Source organism: Gallus gallus, chromosome 13 (genome assembly GCF_016699485.2).
Source record: "Gallus gallus isolate bGalGal1 chromosome 13, bGalGal1.mat.broiler.GRCg7b, whole genome shotgun sequence".
NCBI lineage: Eukaryota > Metazoa > Chordata > Aves > Galliformes > Phasianidae > Gallus > Gallus gallus.
In genome coordinates, this window is record NC_052544.1 from 9315487 (window position 1) to 9336350 (window position 20864).

Sequence of the window (20864 nt, forward strand, 5' to 3'; positions counted from 1 at the left end):
TCTATTTAAAAGAATATACTTTATAAACTTTACAGCGCTGCAAAAAAAAAAAATCTTTATTATTGATGCATGAATTTGGAAGAGCTTGCTGTATTTTTGCCACTTGTTTACCTTTAAGAATTAGATGAAGACATACCTCACACAAGACATGGTCACAAATGCTCAAGCCTCACACTTTGGTGAAATCCAAATCACTCTAAAGTCAGTGGGAAATTTGCCATTGAAAGTCAACAGTTTTAGTAAGCCAGCCGAGGAGAAAATCCCAGATTTAAATGGCTCAATGTATTTAGCACTGTCAATATGTTCAGCACTAGACTTGGTTGGAAAATGCTTTATTGTGCCATGGAAATTTATAATGAGAAAAGTGGAGAGAGGGAGAATGCTTGTTGTTGCCAGCTCCGTTTCTGGTGGAAAGGTTTTCTCCTCCATGGTCGAGGGATAGAGAAGACCCAGTCAGGGAGCTGGCAGAGTCAGGCGTGGTAATTTGGTCATGCCAAGTAAGACTTCCAGAAATTTTCTGAAATATGCAGGGAGCTAAAAAAAATAAAGCAAAAGTTAGGCAGGAGATGCACAATCTAAAAGGAGCGCTCAGGAGTGGGAGAAAAAAAATGCAAGACCTTATTGTAAACAAAAAATACTTCCTGGATATAAGCAACGGTTTTCATTAGAGAAATTGCCAGACCCTTGGCCAAAAAGAGAGAAGTGAGAAAAACATAACAGTATTTGAAAATAGGAAAACAAAAAATAAAAACCAAAACCAAAATACAACCAACTTTCAGCAACGAAGGATGAGGAAGAAGCCCAGAAGATGAAAAAGTCTTTAGTAAGGATTAATGCAAATAAGCATACATAGGGGACACTTTAAACTCAAATGGAAAATACTCCACATGCCTTTCTATTGAAATCCCACATATTCCTGTAGAAAACTACTTACCAACAAAAAGAGCCAGCTGCAGTTTTAAAAAGCTTGCTCTCCATGTTGTTAGGGTGGGACATGCTTCCTATTTGCCTAACTTTTAGCTTGCTGGCCAAAGTAGAATGGGAAAAGCAGAGTTTCCTTTTGGCCCAGTTTTCCTTGAAGCCTGGGAGCTGAATTCCACTTCTGACTTTGAATCATTGAGACTTGCTGTTGGAATACAGTCAAGTCACATCCCTCACCTCCCTGCGATTCAAGAAGCCTGGCTTTTAAGGAAAAAAAAAGTATGCAGAAACAGCCCATAAAGGCAGGCTCTGGATCCAAGATGAGTTGCTGTGGGTAAACAGATTAAAAGTGTGGAAGTCTGTACAACAGAATTCACAGAGAGGAACACAGTGCAGTGTCTCTGGTCCGCCAGAACATGTGTCCCCTTCCTGTATTTTTGGAGATATTTTAGCTGTCTTGTGTGACAATTTGATTCACAAACAGACTATGGTAATGGAGAAGATGTATGAATGCATCCAATTGCCAGCCTGGATCCAGCTAATTAGCTAAATGGGTCTAGTGTCTGGTTGTAAACTGGGTAGATACTTCTCCCACCTGGTAAATTCTTTGCATAATAGAGGAAATAAAACCCATTCTGGTTATGAACTTGTAATTAACTAATGTAAATGGAATTCCAATAGGCTCATTATACATAGTCAGTTTGGCAGTGGTGCTTAATGCTGCTGGCCTGACCCTGACCTGCCGAGTGACATAGAGCAAGACGTGTCCCTGTTAGCCTCAGTTTCTCCACTGTGGACATGTGATACACGTCTTCACCTTGCTTATGATGAGCCATGCACGACTTCACTAACTGGTGCTCACACCATTTGAGTACCTCGGATGAACAGTGTTAGAGGGGGTCACAAGTCACACTTGACCCCATCCCTTTACCGTGTTCTCTGGAAGACTTTCAGCACACTGGCACAGCGTGGCAATCACCTCACGTTTGCCTGGCACCTCCAGGGTGTCCTTCAGCTAGGAGCCATGCAGTGCCCATTGAACAACTCATCTCTGTCGAGGGATGGAGAATCCTTGTGCATTTGTATGTGTCTTTATTTAATGAAGTAATTATGCGTGCTAACAACATTCTTCGAGAAACATCCTATCTAAAGTTTCCCACCATTCTTGCACTGGTAGTTTTCCCCCTTCCCTCCTCCTTTCCCTTATTAATTTATGAAGCAGCTAATTATGATCCCTCCAGGCTAAATAACTGTGCAGTTAGAGATGCACTAGATGAGTGGGTATGGCAAGGCAATGCAAAGCATTTTTCTCTTCGCCTATTACATGTATTGTTTTAGGTAATTAACATCCACTTTGTAGTGGCAACACAGACGCCTTGCTGTCTGTACAGCTTCTTGGCTCAGATCCTTTCAAATACTCCCTGGTACACTCCTTGCAAAACCATGTGAAGTGTTATATAATTCTCTAGGTTGAAAGGCAATTGTGTACATCCAGGTTATTAAAGGGATCTATATGTATGTACAAAGCTAACATTTCAGGCCTTATCCAAGGTACCCCAGGCTTACGGTCAGTTCAAATGACTAAAAACATTAAATGAAACCTAGGGAGTTTTGCCCTCTTCCTCTTTTGCCTGTCCCTTCAGTAGTCTCAAGTTTATACCTAGGAACACTTAGGAAAATATTAACACAAGTGTTACATGTTTCAGGTCAGCACTGACAGCACGCTCAGCTCTGGACAGTAGAAAAAACAAAGGCAGTCCTCATCTGCAAGACATTCCCTCTCCTAAAAACATAGGCACCTATAAACTAGCCTGAACTTGGAGATTAAGCAGTAGGGGCACCGTTGTGTTCTTGTTACTGCTCTTACTAACCTCGATTTAGTGTGTTGGAAGAAGAGAGCGTGGTGGATTAGCGAAGTGGGAAAGGAAAGACATGAAGCCTAGGGACAGGTAAAAAATGTGCTCAGCTGTGAAGACAGGGCCTGACAAAGTCAAGATAAAGACAGCTATGGAAGCATTAAGAAGTCCAGCTGTACTGTTACCAGTGAACACTCAGGTACATTGGAATAAACAGTACTTGGGACAGGAACAATTTGTGGGCATCTACTAAATAAGATTATTATTATTATTATCGATGGAGTTTGTGTACCTTTTTTGCACTTACAGACTTTTCACAGTCCACTGCCTGGGACAATCAGTGCTGTCTCTAAGCTGAGTGAATACCCAGAAGTGCAATAAAAGGCCACAGTGAAAGAAGGTCTCTTGCTCCTTTGTCTTTGCACAAACTTTCATTCTGCTGCTGTTTCATATCTGCACACAAAGCTAGCAGCTCCTCCTGACTTAAGTCTGCTTTTGTGAGTTAGCAAAAAGAGGCAGAGACCAAAATTCAGGCCCAGAAAGATTTTACTAAGAGGACCAAACACGGTCTTTTTTTTAACTTTCTTTTCCCTTCCAATCAATAGCATGTGTCCATGCGGTTGCTCATAAAGTCAGGAATCAGATAGGGCTGTTTAGAGTGTGGGCTGGTGCTCTGCAACTTTAATTGCACAACTTTGCTCATGGCTGCTGACCTGCAGCACTGACAGTATTTGAGCTTGAGCAGGGCTATCCAGTTCCAGCACAGGGTACCAGTGGAGCCAACCAGGCTCACACGAGTGGAGGATCTTGCCCAGCAGGTAGAAGGACAGATAACACTGAGTCAGGGCAGAAACATCAGTCCCACTCCTAGATGGGACTTGAAAGTCACTCTCTGATGCCCTCCATCCTTGCACAACATCTTCCTCTCCGGTTTGTCACCAGGGCATGAACTCTGTGTTTTGATTTGGATGAAAAAAATGCTCATCAGCATTTTTCAGACTTGTGAGTATCATTTGCTACTCATCTCTGTAAGATAGAGATCCATCCCCTCCCAACAGATATGAAATTATTAATTGCTGCTGTAAATCAGCAGAGTGTGCTGTAAGCCAGCCGTGACAAATATCCTGAGGAGCAGCTATGCAAACAAGATGGTTGATAAAAACAGAGGAGGAACTACATGTCAAGATGTGGAATGGAAAGATAAATACTTTTTTTGCAGAAAAAGAAATACAGTACTTGATGGGCAACCTCAAGGCAAGCATGTATAACCTTTCTTTTTCACTTTTTGTTAGTGTAAATTGGAAATGTACTTGGTGAGAGTTTTTCCAAAGACAGTAGAAGGAACGGTGGAAGGTATGAAAATATGATATAATGAGCAGCCCCTGGGTAAAGTGTGTGTATATAGGTGGGGAAACGCTGAGAAGGCCAGAACATGAAGACAGCATAAAGTTTTTAAGGCAAGATGCATCAGGTTGGGCAAGATGGAATAAAAGGTTTCCATAGAGACAGTTGGAAATGGATTGTGCTGGTAACCAAGTGAGAATGAAGAAACAGGACAAAAAGGTGTAATACAGTGAGGATACTGGGGAAAGTCTGGAGGAATGGATTTCTGGTATAATTAGACCAGCAGGACGTGCAAGATGCAGCTGTGGGTCACAGGTTCCTGCAGTGCAGTGGGAGAACTGTGTGGGTCACTCCAAAAGTCATGTCTCCTGTTTATTTCCATGGGAACTGCTACAAGTGTGAAGAGCACAATAACACTATTTGATAGAGTGAATTCTCAGCTAGAAAAAACTATTTGTCAACATAGTCACCGCTATTATGCATTTTTGCCAGTGATTTGGCAACAAAATGCAATGGAATATTGGTGGGAAGATTCAACCTCTACCTCTATCCCAGCAACATCCACCTCTGACATCATGGGTCAACATCATAAAATAGGAGGCATTACTTTTGGAGCATCTCTCATACAGTGGAGAAACCAACACAGCTGCAGTCCACGCAGTGTTGCTCTAGCCAGTGCTATTAATAGTTATTCTCATTCATGAGCTTCAAATTCACTAACAAATTATTTTAGAAAAATATATCCTCTCCATCTGTTTTCCAGCTTCTTTACCAAAATTCTAATTTAAGACATTAACTAAAATGGAAAAAGATTTTCCTTTCATTAACTTCGAGTGTATCCAATTTGTGTTTCATGTGTTTCCATTTTTTTTTCTTCCTGAAGGGTTTGTTTTTCTGAAGCACAATGGAAACACCACACTTATTTCCCTTTTTTTTTTTTTTTTTGAAACCATTTCTGAGACTTAAGAAGGTGCACCTACACTTTATGAACCTGTCAATGACTCTGGCCACCTTCCAGGTCCCCTGGGGCAGGTATAAGGTAAGCGGTGGTACCTAGAAGGCGTACCATTATGATCTAGGACTACTCAGACCTTAATTGTATTTCTTAGCACTGACACCTGACAGTAAATACAGAGCCTTCAAAAACTCTCCGAAATGGATGCACCGGTTGCACGTTTATCCTTTTTAAAGAAACGTTTGTAGTTGTTCTTCTTAGAGCTATCCAGTTCAAAATGGACATTTAGCAGCTTTTCATAAACACACTTTGTCCTGCTAATGATACACATGAAAGTGCTTTTCTGCACGTTTGATGTTCTGAGAGCTCTTGGTTTGGCAGGCGCCAACTCTGGTTTGAGATATCTCTAAGCCACTAACAGCTGGAGGCAGAAAGCAAATCCTGGGGAATAATCACCACGTGCTTGTCCTCTTCACGTGCTCAGCCCTTAATATGTGCTGCTGGCCATGGCTGGAGACAGGCTTCTGGTCCAGGCAAACCTCTAGCTTCACCCAGTGCAGCTGTGCTTGTGTTATCTGTGCCATACAGTGCCCAGATCAACTACTGAAAAAACTGAGTGCAAAACAAAAGAACCATAAGTGTTGAGTGATTATAACTTACAGAAGGCGCTCACATTTCTCTGCCAGTTGCAAGCAATGCAGCCATCCCAGTGCCATGCCTATAAAACAGTCTTACCAAAGTGTTGTATATTCCCTAGACTCACAAACTGTAGCTCATAGATTAAAATTAATACTTTGAAGTGTTATGTAAAACTCTCAGTGACTCTTTTCTGGAAGATGAAAAATAGCTTGGCACAAAGGAAAGAGACAATAATTGCCAAATTAAATCAACATGCATAGGTCGTTTTGAAAGTAACGCCTCCTGTTTATTTCCATGGAAACTACAACAGATACAAAGAGCACAATAACACTACTTGATAGAGAAATTCTCAGCTACAAAACACTATTTTTCAACATAGTCACCACCATTAGCTGTGCATTTTTGCCAGGGATGAACGAGAGCTTCATGCCGTGCATGTAAAAATTTGCACCAGCGGAGGTGACCCACTGTCACTGTCCCCACTGCTGAAACGCACCATCCACCGCTTCACTGTGCTCACATCCACTGTTTGGTCTCCATAAGTGTTCAGCAAGCATCTATGAATGTCAGTGGGTGCCATTTTTTTCTGCATGGAGGAATTCAATTCCACACCTTTGCTTCATAAACGCTTCCATTTCAGACGCCATGACGTCAGTCATGGATGACATGATGTCCCTCAGCTGCCATCTGTCACACAGCAACAAAATGTAACAGAATATTGGTGAGAAGGTTCAACCTCCACTGCCGTCCACCACCATCTGCCTCTGACATCGTGGGCCAACAGAATAAAATAGGAGGCATTACTTTTGGAGCAGCCCTTGAAATTTTAACCAGCACACAGCATAAATTATACTGTTCTAGTCTGTTCTATAAAAACTATTCCTGTTTTACAAGAAAGCAGACACAATTCAGTTGGCTGGATTTTTCCTGTATACTCTGAAATTTTATTTTATTTACTAATGTAAATACATTCCCTTTCCAGACTCAGGCAATCAGTCCAACATACATATTGATATAGGAGCAGCACTGCCTCTTTTCAATGGGTAATGATGATTTATGTAAAAAGCTTACTTTGTGGGAAAATGAAGCTTTGTAGGTTTACATTTCATGTATTTGTTCTTTTCATGTTATGAATAACTGCTGTTTCCTTGAACTAAGTTATTACTATGGGGATATGAGTATATTTTCCTAAAGGCCAAATCTGCTGCTATTGTCATTGTGCCATTAACATTAATGTGTCCTGAAGTCAGTGAAACTGTATAAACTTAGGCAGAGAGTTCCTCCAAAAATAGAAAGGAAAATAAGATAGCAATCTTTCATTTTGAAGCTCCTTTTGCTGTTTCTTCCATTTGGAGGGTGTTTTCTCTAATGAAGAGGCAGTTGCGCTCATGGAGCTGATATGCATATCCATGTACCATTCTGCGAAATGCCAGCTGAAACTGATTTCTGTAGAATTAACATCTGCCTAGCACAGAAAGTGCAATATGTCTCAGATTAACTGGTTTTGGCAAGAATCTGTTGCTGAAATTATTTACAGTAAAAGAGCTGTACTGTAGTCACGCTGATGGTGTTCAGATTGGATCATTCCTCATAGTTCTAATGTCCTACATTTCACAGGCATTGCTAAACCTGGTGTGACACCACTGAAACCCTCCTGGGTGTTTTGGAACTTGTCTCCCTGTGCATTATTGCCAATATAATAAAGGGGATATTTTCTCAAGGCATGAGAGGTGTTTGCACTTGATTTATTGCATCCGTACTATGCAGTTGCAAAGACTGAACCTCCTCTCGAGCTGTGCTGAGCACATGCTGCAGCTACCTCCAAGTTTGCAGAAACCCATAGGAACTTAGCTACTTAGAGTTTTCAGAGTTTCACCTTCACCAAGTTATTCAGACCCAATTTCCATATCCATCTCTATGAACTAACTCAGAAACTCTGGGTTCCCCTCAGATTTGCAAGAATTTTGTCAGATCTAGGGAAAGTTTCCATGTTGCAGTATAATTTTTAGTTGAATGGAATCTATGTGGCAATATGGGGGGGCTTCATAATGAAAAATTCTTCCAAGGCTGTGCTGTAGAATACAACCAGGAGGTTAGTCCCGTGTATTTCCTCATCCTCACACATATACTGTTGTAGTAGGCAAGAAAGCAACAATATACACAGGCAGCTCCTTGTAAAACGTGGCATAAGCCTCCTCCAAGCTCACACAGAGAACATGCTGGACAAAACAGCTTTTTATCTAAGCTCTGTGGGCCACGTACGTGAAATAAAGTTGCCAAACACAAATTAATGTGTAATTATTTTTCTTGCCTGAATCACTTTCTTTCATGTGTCATAACATGCAGAGTAAATAGCACCACACCTTTTTACTTTAATTGTGGTAATCTGATCTCTCAGCCACAAGAAAGCCTTCCCTAATGCCTTCTTTAGAATGGACTTTCAAGGCAAAGTGAGAGCAGTAACTGTAATAATCACCTCTTCTTTTCTTTTGCTGTCAGAAGGCGGGGGGGGGGGGGGGGGGGGGGGGGGGGGGGGGTGTTAAACTAATCAAGAACCAGGACCACACGGCAAAAAATAAGTGCCCTAAAAGACAAGTGGAGGTAAGTGTTTGGTGGGTAATTTAAGGTAATGGTGGGATTTAAAATCCTTTCTTTCTGATTTGCGTGGTGGCTAATTATTAATGTGGTAAACATAAGACTCTCCAGCTTTATAGCCATACCATAATAGGAAATATGTTATACCATTTATCTGCTAAATTGTCTCAGAGTTTTGAAGAGCGGAGTCTATAGTGGAACATGTCATCTTGGTTTGGTCATCAAGAATCTTCCGGCCCCTGAATATCATTAAGACAAATAGGATTTCTTGGAAAAGAAAGGAGATAAGGATTTATTCCAGAGCAGAAACTTAGCTCCTTTTCTCCTTATTTCATATCACCTTCTTTCCCTGATTAGCTGTAGTTCCAAAATAAGACTACATCCAAACCTCATCTTATAAGAAAATTAAGTCAGGCAGAACACCAAGAAGAGTTCCCTATCCAGTAGCTAATACCTGTTGAAGTGATAGAAAATCTTCCCAGCGATGCTGCTGTGCGCTGGGTTAGGTTCCTGATACCCACTGAGGTCTTAGGGAAGACTGAGCAATGGTTACAGAAGTCAGTGCAGTCCTGACCCAGCACAGTGGAGCAGCTTGCCCAGGACAGCATTCAAGCTTTCATAGTGCTAGAGCAAAAGACTCTGCTGGCCTCCTCTGTTAGCTCCAGAAAAATCATTTCCTTCTGCTGAGGTAGAAAGCAGTAGGAAAAGTAATCTGAGATAGTGGGCAATCATCCATCATTGGTGGCTAAGCAAAGTACCCTGTGAATCACCTCACATTCTGGTGGCAAAGAAGAGAAACCTTAGCCACTGGCTGGCCCAAGTAGATAACACAGGAGGGGAGAAGGAAGTAAGGTGATGCAAAACACACACTCCCTTCAGTACACAGGAAAAAGTATTCATGCTTTTCAGTTAGCAATGTCCTTTAACATGGTTATTTCTAGTACAACTTAAAGCTTCAAGTCACATCAGCATCCTCCTATACTAAACATAGGAGAAAGTCTCTCTCACGTGGCTGTTGCATCATGTGAAGTGCTTTTAGTGTCTTCCTATGGTATCCTGGGCACAAAACATCCTCCACGTGATAGAAATGCAAAAAGGTCATAGAGCCAGAGATTACAGACCCGCCTCTGTATTCCTCCATTGTGTAGTAGAGACACTGAAGTTTTTCTTTGCAGATCACAGAGATCTGGCAGAAACTTAGGCCATCCTTATATGTGTTGGGTGTCCTGTACTCCTGGTAGCTCCCTGGTAGATTTGTGCTACCAGAGGTTTGGGTTGGTCTTCCACTTAGGTAAGAGTCTAATTACATACTTGCTGCTTTTGCTAGGTTTCTTGCTAACTAGTCATGCTGAAAGCTCTGCAAGTCATCACAAGCTAATTCAAGTTAGTCTCTTAACATGTGTTTAGCATTATCTATTCCCAGAATCCAAGAAGCAGCTCATTATCTCTTCCATATTCACCATCCTTCCCCAGCAGAAGGCAATGTCCAGCAGTTATAGAATTGAGAATTTTGCTGAGGAAAGTTCTGGAAAACCATGCCTTTTCACAACTCAGCACACTATGTCTAGAACCATGTACACTGAGTTATCCTACAGTATAGCTGGGGGTAAGCTATTTAATTGGTTTAGCATCAGTTCATTTATCTTTATATAATTTCTGCACCAACAACATCGTTGAAGTCACAAAGATCTTAGAAATATCTTATCAAACTCTTTGATGTCAGATTTACCCAGCTTAGCAAGTGGTTTAACCAAACATCCTCATCACCCAATGCCAAAACATCCTCCTCGCAGTCTAAACAAATTCTGCTAGCACAAATTAAAGCATGACAAGACCTTCTTCCCTGAACGGAAATATAAGAGCTCTCTTCTCTGCTAGATGTATTAGACGTAGCATCCTGCTCCTGTTTCTGCTGAAGATCCCTCTATTAAAGATTACACTTCTTCCTCTGTCAGTCACCAAAAGATCTCAAATTGTCAATAATCCCTATAGTAGATGGCATTGTCTGTGGTTTTTTGTTCTCTACTGACAGCCAGGAAGGAAGGGAAAAAGAAAATATTCTGTTTTACCCCAGATGAGGATCCTTCCTCTTGCAGTCCCAGGAATGAATTAGCGTTACCAGGCTTTGTGCACAAGATGCAAGATAGCCATTCAGTTTGTGTTCTGAGGACTTCATTGCTTATATAATGTGCTTGCCAAATACAATGGGTTGTATCTATCTACCCCCCCAAACAATTATCAGAAGGTGTTGCAACAGGTCATATTTTATAGAATTTAAAATGGTAATATTAGATGACTACAGATGGAGCTAATGCAGTACCAAACCCCACTGTGCTGGGTCTGGCTACTACAGTGTTTCTTTCCATTTTATGGGTATAAAATCCACCCACATAGCTGCACCCAGTATGGGATGTTTTATAATAAGTGTCACTTTCATCTAAACTAATCAAAGCCATTAATTTGTAGGAATCACAGTATCTGGAGAGATGCCTCCACCCTTTATATGAGAGCAGCCTGTTGTAGATTCAAAGAGGATGGACGCTGCATATAAGCATTTAAGCAAATAAAAAACTGCAAGGAAAACAAAAGGAGTTATAAACTACTACCACCCAGAGGGCAGGTGTAACTTTCACAAGGACATTTTGTGTGGCTTATTACACACTGTGCTGTGCACTGAGAAGAGTTGAGCTATTGAGCAAAAATATTTAACTCAGAATTGCATCAATCTACAGAATATTTCTAAAGTTTGTACAGCTTCATTGCATTGGGATCACTTTGTTTTTTATACTGAGATCATCTCAGCCTGGAGTAGATATTAGAGAGAGCTGAGCTCAACAAATGGCACAGTGGTCTGCTGCTTTTTATTATTTTCTTAATGTTTAGAACCTTCACACCCTACCAGAGTGACATTAGAAGGGATGACAGTGATGTAATAAACAAATGGAACATCACTTGAAAGTAATTCCACTGTTGGACAAGTACATTTTCTGACCAGAAAAGAAGGCCAAAGGCAAATCCCTATCTCCGATCTGATGCTTTGTTTCAGACCCATCTCTAAGATCAACTGTAGCAGCAAGAATCGGAGAAATAAACAACAAAGTGAAATAGAGAAGCACAAACAATATGCAGTACCTACATATTAAAAAGATTCTTTCTAAAAGGCATGTACTCACAAGATTTATATTATGTGCCTATGACCTTCTGGATTAGGGAGCTTGTATTTTTATTTTAAATTGAATATGTATAGAGTATATATAATATGTATTAAATATATGGAATAATTTAAAAAATATAAATATTTCTATCTTCGTCCAGTCCAGGTGATTGAGATGCACATACCTCCTATATAATATTCAAAGCCAGTGAAAATTTTGCCTTAATTGAAAATCACTTGTATAAATGATACTGTTGGTTATTTTAAATCATAGAGAAGCAGTGAAGTTTGCCTTCCTGGGTTAAGAGTGACAGACAGTCTTCAGAACTCAGCTGCACCTAGGCAGAGGATGATTGCAGCTCCTTTGCATTTGTATGCTGCTGAGGCCAGCTGGATCCTCTTGCCCCTGTGACATTGTCAGGAGGTATTTTGGACAATATATGTAGAAGAATCAGGCACACAGGCACAATTTGTGCATGGTGTAGGCAGGGAGAAGAGCCCCAATTCCCTCTGTCATTGTTTTTTGGGGCTTTTCCAAAGTTCATAGTTCTGGGTGAGTAGTAAAAGCTGAGTGGCCCAGTATATGAGGTATTTTACCCCACCTGAAATAATCTACTGATTGAGACTGCTGATCCCAGATAGGGACAGATAGATCCCTATCACCTGGAATCTAAAAATATAAAAGTATTTCATTGTGGGAATTAAGGTTTTTCTTCAATTTACTATTCAAAATAAGATTTTTCTAGTGCAGCTGTACTTCTTATGGCTGTGCAAGTGATGGTGATGAAATGTTGTTTTACCTTGCCCAAAGTTACAAGAATTAGACACATTTAAGTGATTTAAAGTGATGTCTCCAGATGGCTTTTGCAATGCTCTCTACCTTACTCTGCCTGGTGTTCCAAGACTTCCATAGCTACCAGAGCTGTTGGAGAATGACAGATCTGGTATCACACTACTCCAGGTTCTTCCTGTGACTTCTCTAATGATGGTACAATTGTAGACTATGTGCAGAGAATATTGTTTCCACATACAGAGGATTTCCTTTTGTGAGTAAGGAGGAATTAGATCTTCCCTTTCTCTGACAAGAAATGGTGAGGGAATGAAAAAATGTCCCCACCCATTACCAAATTCCTCCCTCACTTCCTAGGAATCTGAAACCATTTTCCAGAAGTTCTCCTCACAGCTGCCAAATCTCATTGATGTTTCTGTTGGGTAAGGATTTACTGCAAGCTCAAGACAGGCTCCTACCAGAGTTTTTTCCACCCCACCCTTCCATCGTGCATATATATAACAAGGCAGTTATTCATGGTCTGAGCACAAGATGAGATGGAAACTCTTGAAGCTGTAGATGGGATTCAGACAGGCTGGGGAATGTGGCAACTTAGGAAAGAAGTTGGCCAAGAGCTTAGGACATAAATGTCTTGCAGAAATTGTTCTGCTGCCTGTTGTTCTGGTGGCTTATTTATAGATTGGTGTGGTACAGGATGCATTCTGCCATCCCAGTATCCTCCAAGGATGGAAGATGAGTTCTGCAGGGTGGAACACTAGCTAATAAGCTCAACCTGAAGAAGTAACTCAGACATCAGCACAAACCATTTATGCGTCTCTCTTCTGCAGCAGACAGATCTCATTTCTCATGAAGTCCGAACAAGCTAGGTGGAATGCTGAACAGCAGCAAAGCTCAACAAGTTTATAACATCCAGGACAACTTGACATGAGTAAATTTGAGCACTTCTACATCAAACTGTTTTATATCACATAGGAACAGGAAAACCTTAATGTATTATACAAAATGAAATGAAATGAAGGGAAGTGTGAGAACAACATATAGCATTTAAACCCCCCACCCTCCATGGATCAAATACTGTGCAGAAATAAACTTCCAAGCTGCAAAGTCAAATTTGGAATCTAGACAATCCCCAAATCCCCCAAAAATAACTCCTGAGAAATGTGTGTGTATACAACCCTAGGTGAATCAATATCTCTCTGCAAGTCAGTAGTTCTAGAGGAAGAACACTGGAGGTGAGGGCCAAGAACCCTGTTCTTGGATGGTGAAAGCCGTGTAAGGGATACATTTTCCATTCTTGTGCTTGTTTTTATTGTTGGAACACAAGTCTGATTTTGTCTTTGATCTCAGCTGTGGCTTCCAGGTGCAGTAAATACATAATAACAATGTCATCATCAGTGTCATGCCCCATGCATTCTTGGGGATATCATGTACCAATAGCAGCATTCCCCCTTCCACGTGGAAAGATCAGACTGGAGATAATCTGCCTCTCACTAATGCACAGGCCTGTTTTGAGACCTTTAGTCCTACTGTTACCTCTTCTGATGCCTTTGCAGTCTTTAATTTATCCCACCCTTCTTAGTAGGACAGGATTCCTAGTTCAGGTATTGAAGGAACACTTGGCAACTTCTCCTATCTTTTTCCAGTTATCACTCGGGGAGCCAAAGAGCAAGCAGAAAGCTATCTTCCTACATAAAGTGTGAGGAAGGCATGGTGAAGGAAAATGTGAGAGAGAACTCTGGAAATCAAATTAGGTTCTTTAATATAAGCACTTAACACACTTATCTGAGTGGGAATTCTAGCAAGTCTACAAATCACTTCCCTGAACACTAAAATTCAGGTGAAGATTCCCATCACATAATTAATTTCAACACATACAAGGTATGTAGCTACACCCGTCAGCCAGTTTTCTCTCCCTGCCTCTAAAAGTCCACGATCCAATCTTTCAGTTTTAGATTTCCTGCATCTCACTTCTTGTTTTCTCAGTTCTAGTTCTAGAGTAGCCATGCACTGAGCTCTGTGATTGAACGCAGGACAGAGAATGGCTGAATGGCCAGAGAGGCTTTTGCCTGTTTGACTGCTTATAGCATGGCTTCAAGTGTGAGTTATAATTTTCATACCCAAATCTGTTTCTCCTATTTGGTCATCCTAAAACGCAAGGCTTCTTCCAGCTGAAGCCTATCACATTCTTATGCCTCTGGTACAGATGCCAGTGGGAGGGGTCTTTTGACATAAGACTTTTTCAGGATCTGAAAACTGGCTGAAGTCTGGTTTTGAACAAATACAGATTACTACATCTGCAGTGTTTGGAGAAGGAGGCATCATCTTCACTATCACCATGTAACACTGAGATGAAGTACCTAAAGGGGAAATTTCCCCACATCCAATCTGTAAGTTTCTAAGTTTATTTCATGGAACACAAAAATTAACTTCAGTTTTCTGTTCTGTATATCACATATTGACACAATGACAAGGGGACCCGTACAGCTTTGACCTTGTCTGTTCTTCCAAACCTTGCCGTTCCCCAGATTTCAACTTCTCCATTGGTGAGAATACTGTTACCTTAAGGAACCACTCCAGAGTCAATTCCTTCTGTTAAGTAGGACCTCTGTGATGAATACATTACTACGTAATTAAATAAATTCAATGCTGCTTTGTCCTTCAGAGTTTGAAAGATGAGATACTAATAACCAGAGGAAGATGGACATTGACTAGAAAGTTTCCATCATGTATTAACGTACTGTATTCTTTGTGGGTCTTATGGAAGGAAAGGTTTATTTTAAAAGCCATGTAAATTAAGAAATTAAATTACAGTTCTGGGATGGGGGAGGCATTTTCTTCAAAAGAAAAAGGCAAGAAGTTCTTAGGATTTTGAGTTCTAGCAGATTATTAGTTCTTGTTTCTCAGAGGTGATACTGAGCTCTTGTTCTGACATTTTATCTTTACCTCAGTATGTGAGAATCTTTGACAGACATCTACTGCAGTACTGCAGCCACCAACAGGAGAAAAAAAAAAGCTCTTTTAAAAGCAAGAACATATTGCAGTCAGGTGTTGAGACAAACATTAGCACTGCCAGAGAGCTTTCCCAAGATAGGAATATCTACTCCTGATCATCAACTGGTAAGAAATTAGGGAAACACAACTCTTGTTGCAAAGTATCTCAGCCTTAAAGCTCCCCCTATATTCACACATTCATAGATGTCAATATCTCTGGTATACCTCAGTAGTTCTACCCAGTGATCTCAGCCAAAGATCTGTCACCATCAGCAGTACTAGGATGTTACAGAAAAAGGACAGGAAATCCCACATAGTTCAATGCATTTTCATAGTTAATCATTACAGTGAAAAAGGCAAAGTGTCACAGTGAATTTAAATACCATCAAACTTAAGCAGAACAGTAAGACAGATCCAGCATCCTGCATGGAAATTAACATCTTCCCCCAGCTCATTAACATAACACCAGTAGTTAGCTTTGTGCCTCCCATACCTGTGCCTTTTTAGATAAAGGATAAGGCTGATTCATGCTGGTCAGCTAACCCATCAGGACATGCATCTGGGATTATTCAACACTGTGGGTCAGGAAGGTGTGCAAGTAGTGTATCTCCTCTGTCAGTGGAGTAGATACACAGCCCAAAGGCAACACTATGCAATGCCCAACTAATTTGTCTTAAACACATCATCAGACTCCCACACTTTAAGTTCAGTCCTGGTTTTTCATCAGTGGTACCTGAGATTGCTCAAATCTTATTCAAAGACATATATTTAAAAGAAAAAAAGATCAGATCAATCAGTTTTTCATTTCAGGTTTGCTTCAACTCATTGGTCTCACTGGTGAGCCAGAGATATCCCCTTTCAAAGAGGAGCAAGATTGCTTCATTTATGCTTGCCCTTTTCTTATGCCTTCCCTTAGGTATCTGCTGTCAGGGACAGGATGCTGAGCTAAAGAGCTCCTTGGCCTGACCCTGTGTAGTTGACCTTTCTTAAGCCTGTTTATTACTTCACCTCTTTGCTGACCTCAGCTGGGGGTAAGTGGATCTTGTAGTAGGTTGACAGAAGTTCCTGCATAGGTTCCAAGAAGTCTAAGAAAAGAAGATAGGTGTGTTAATTTATTTTTGATACTTTTGGGTGGAGCCCTCCTACTCATGGCAAGCTGCCATTGGATCACAAACATACTGTACTCTTGCTTCACAGCCTCCTTTCCCCTCCCCCAGGTTTGGCTTGATATGATTCCCACTGCATATGTCTTTGAAAATGTTCAAACTGTCATTGGTAGATGGAAAAGTAGATGCACAGCATGTGACCCCTTTGTGAAGAAACTGTCTCTCTGCTACAACACACACTCAGATCTTATTATTATTCTCTGTGGTGGTGCATTTTTGTTTCTTTTTTTGGAAGTCATCCCTACAGACTAGTTGTGATTAAATGTCTGATGTTTAAAGCTTCCATGAGCCTTTAAAGTCCTGTTTTGCAATTTGGGCTTTAGGCCTGGGAGGTCCACAGTTCAAATCTCAGCACATTCCTCACTGCTGTTTTTAATTATGATTTGATATGGACATTATTGCTGCAGGGATCTCTCTCACACTTCAGAACACACAGTTTACTAAAAGTCAAGAGACGCCAATCAAATCGGGTCCTAGTTCAAAAGAACAAGGCCTGTAGCGGCTTCATTTTCTGCCTATAGAAGTATTTGGTTGATGTTTAGATGTGACATACCTAGGGGAGGGGAGGAAAAATGAAAAAAAATAAGGGTCAACCTAAAAACAAAAGCTTCTCAGTGGGGTGAGATATGCTTAGTCCTGGATCACCTAGGGAAGCATTTTACAAATGCAGTAGTCTGCCTCTCCTTGTCTCTCTCATATAACTGTAATATAAGACTGCATTATTGCACCTTCCTTTCTACAAGGTCTGCGAATGGAAACAGGAACTGGCAAAATAATGGAAGAGAAAATAAGCTGCTTTGTTTAAATTTTGTGAGATTAATCAGTTCTTAGTTTGATATATTCTCAGTTCATTTTCCCAGCTCTGAAAATAAATTTGGTAGTCTAAGGCCTGCTTCGAGCATTCTCTCTCCTAGAAGCTGATAAATGAAGCAGAGGTGCTAGAAGAGCAGAGCTCTCAACAGACAAGTGTCCATCTCCAACCTCACAGCTTACACCAGGCCTGCTAAGCCTTAATTCTGGCCGGTTTGCAGTTATTTTCCTAAATCTGAAGATGGTATGCACATCTCCTTCCAAGTACTCTCTGATTTTAATACATAACACTGAACAAGTGGAAAAGGTGTCTTGATTTTACACCCTCTTTTCTGCTTAGTTTTGGTTTTCTTGGGAGGGGTTCTGAGACATCTCAGCTGAGAAAGAAACTCCTTTTCACCAGTGCATGCTGTCGGGTTGCTGATGACTTTGGCTGCAAGGCAGCTTTGATCAGGACCTCTACACTGGGTTAGTATAACCACAGACACTTCAATAAGACTGCTTTTTATTATGTAAACTATACCCATGGCTGCCCTGAATTAAAACAATTTTCAGATGGGAGTCTTTCTATGAAGGGACCATTTTATTTCACTTTGCTTCTTTTCTGGTTTTCTGCATTAAAAATGAGGGAGACTATACCATGGAAATTGCTCCAAATATTGCATATTCATTTTATGATCTGCTACTAGATCATGCTGGATCAGCATATTTTGCATCCATCAGGAAGCAAGATTTTTATTTGTCAAGCTTTCATTTAATTTTGTGGCTAGAAATAACAAGAAAGGGGAGAAAGGGGACGAAATCTGTATTTTATAGTGGCCTGTCTTCAAATACATAGTGATCTTCAGGAGTTGGTTTTGTAAGATGAAAGAATGAGAATGTAACCTGCATCTAACACTGATGTTATGAAGAGAAAGTACTCAGGATAGGAAGACAACGAGCACAATGAAGGGGTAGTTAGACTAGACTGTTCTGATTTTATTTAGTGTTAAGGTCAACTGGCCAGACAGTGGGAGAAGCATTTTAGAATCATTATACAAACAGTATATAAATAGCTGGATTTGCATGCTGTGGGATTACTCATTGCAATTTAAACAGTACATTTGCTTTCAGTAATCTTCACCTCTACATTCATTTTAAGGGAAAGTGAAGCCTTTTTACCAGAGAAGTCTGGCAAAAAAAAAAAAAGAAAAAAGAAAAAAGAAAAAAGAAAGAAAGAAGGAAAGAAAGAAAGAAAAGTCAGAAAAACTATCAGGGATGTCAAAAAGCCAACTTGGCCTCTTTCTTTACAAAAAGTATTTCAAAATCTGTTTTAGAGCTTTCAGGCCTAAAAGATTGTTTTCATATTTGTTTATTTGGTCCTCGTGTTTAGCATTCTAATTGAGGATGGTTTGGGTTTTTTATCCTGGCATGGCATTTATATTATTTGAAACATTCTGTTTTCCGCTTGAGGATGGAAAGGTAAGATTTAGATTCCCAGCTTTCTAAAGTTCCTGTAATACCTATGTAGTCTTATTCTTTATCATATTACTGTTTTAAGAAGGCGTGGATTAGCTGTCATTTGCTTCACTCCTTTATCTTTTTTTATGGGATTTATTTCTTTTGCTATGTAATTGACAGCTATTTTACCATCATAATCCAGAAACATAACTGGAACCAGTCAGGACTGTAAGCTGCATAAATGTGGTAATTCTGCTTTATAGGGAATCATCTGTGACTGTGTAAAGATATACACACAGCTGAAAGCAAACTTTGGGACCTGAGACACAAGGAAGTTTTCTTACTTGTGTTCTTCAGAAATTTTAGCAATGATGGATCATCATCTTAAATGGTCTTTCACTGTGCATTCTAACATGACAAACTCTTTATTTGAAGGTTAGACTGTACTGTAGCCTAAGACTCTAGAAACTGCACACAGAGTCATGGTATCATGTTTTGTCAGTAGCTGAAACACTGACAGGTGGGCACACGTTATCCCAGGGAGTCTCGGTCTGGAATGAGATCACCTGCCATAGACACAGATTTTTTTTCGCTTGAGATTCTCCACTCTCCTCACCTAGACTGTGCACTGCAATTGTGCCAGCTTTATAAGGCTAGTCTTAATAGCCCTTCCAGCCACCTCAACAGCAAAATTAGAACAAAAGAGAGATACCTGACTTCAGTTAATTCCATTTTCTCTTCTAGTTTCTTATCCTCCTGTTCTAAGTTATGATGTGTGCCATGATAAAAACACTTACATACTATCAAGGTATCTGTGTTCAGAATCATAAGAATACTGTCATACTTTGCCAGCTTGCCAGCAAGATTTGCCAGACTTTCCAGGCTTCCAGCCTCAGATATCATCGTATTAGCAAAGAGGAAATATCAGACATTGGAGAAATGTACTTACAGGAATTCAAGTATCCTTGTTTCTCAGCCAGCTTGTTGTTTTTATGAATGCTGATCTAGTTGCACCCAGCTACTGAAGCAAGTAATAGGCTGGGCATGCTATGACTTCCCAAAGCCACATGGTTACAGTTTTACTTCCCCACATGCACTTGAACATTTCTAACAGTTCCAGCCCAAGTATGGGGTTTTGTGATGTCACTAAGGCTGTGTTTCTTGCTGTTCTTTCTGTAACTAAAGCTTCTGAGGGATTTTTAGGGTCATTTATTTGTTTTTAAGGAAAATGTAATTTGCAGGTTAAGAAAGAGTGCAGGGGGTCAGGTCTCCTGGGTGTATTCTTCTCGGCTCAGTTACCAACTTCTTCATGAGTATGAGTGTGATAGGAATGACTGTATATAGAGTCCTTTGAGATCTTGGATGAAGCAGGTTATTGATATGCAAAATATTCTTTTGAAGAAGAATATTTCCTCATACTTTCAAGCATGAGTAAGAAAAACATGAGAAGATGACGAAATTCTGGTCCTGCACTGCCAGCTCCAAATGCTCTTCAAGCTGCGCTGGTAAAATTTCACACTCCATGCGTGGCCATCCCTAGAGGACCAAGCAGCAGAGAAGCAGTAGGTGCAGCTAGCCTCATCTACTGCAGCTTTCTGACCCACTCAGGAGTCATAGATCTCAACAGAGTTGGTATTTCCACCCATCACCCTTTCCTCACTATTAATTAGACTGTAAATCCACCGCATATACCTCAGGGCAGAATCTCTGTGTCAACAGAACACCTTTGCACAACACCAGAAAATCATTTCTAAGCCCGCTGATGTCAAGATGGGGAAACAGAAACCTAAAGCAATATTCATGGTCATGGTTGGATGTGTGCACCAGACAGAAGGGCTGACAAGAAGTATTGATGCTACTATGCCGTCACCAGCAATGAGCCTACTGAGAGCAGATGAAACACATCATAAGCAGTGAATGTCAATCTGCTTTTTCATTTTTTAATCATATTTTCTCAAATCCATAAAAATTCCTCTTTCTCTTAGGGTGACTGCTGGCAATGCTACTCCCTTTTGACACTATACTAGCATCTATTTTAACACATCGACTGTACAAGAAAAGATATGTCATGCAGGCCTGTTCCCTGCATTTTTTTCCAGTCATAAAAGATGTTACATATTCTCAGAAAACTAAATAAGTGTGATCTTTTCCTGCAGATGTCTTAAAAAAATTTACAAGCCTGCTGTGGCTTTCATCCCATGTC

At 40.4% G+C, this 20864-nt stretch overlaps 1 long non-coding RNA gene across 3 annotated transcripts; it reads right to left on the reverse strand.

Annotated features, from left to right (window-relative positions):
- Positions 1-316: 316 nt before the first annotated feature.
- On the reverse strand, positions 317-19784 carry LOC101751961. 3 transcript variants are annotated; one of them, XR_006931445.1, is made up of 4 exons: positions 19611-19784; positions 16266-16330; positions 935-6402; positions 317-534 (listed from the first exon to the last, which is right to left on the reverse strand). It is a non-coding gene; the product is annotated as an uncharacterized LOC101751961 (long non-coding RNA). The 3 variants fall into 3 exon arrangements; XR_001468854.4 differs by lacking the exon at positions 935-6402; XR_001468852.4 differs by lacking the exon at positions 935-6402 and having other exon boundaries at positions 16254-16330.
- Between the last annotated feature and the right edge of the window lie 1080 nt (positions 19785-20864).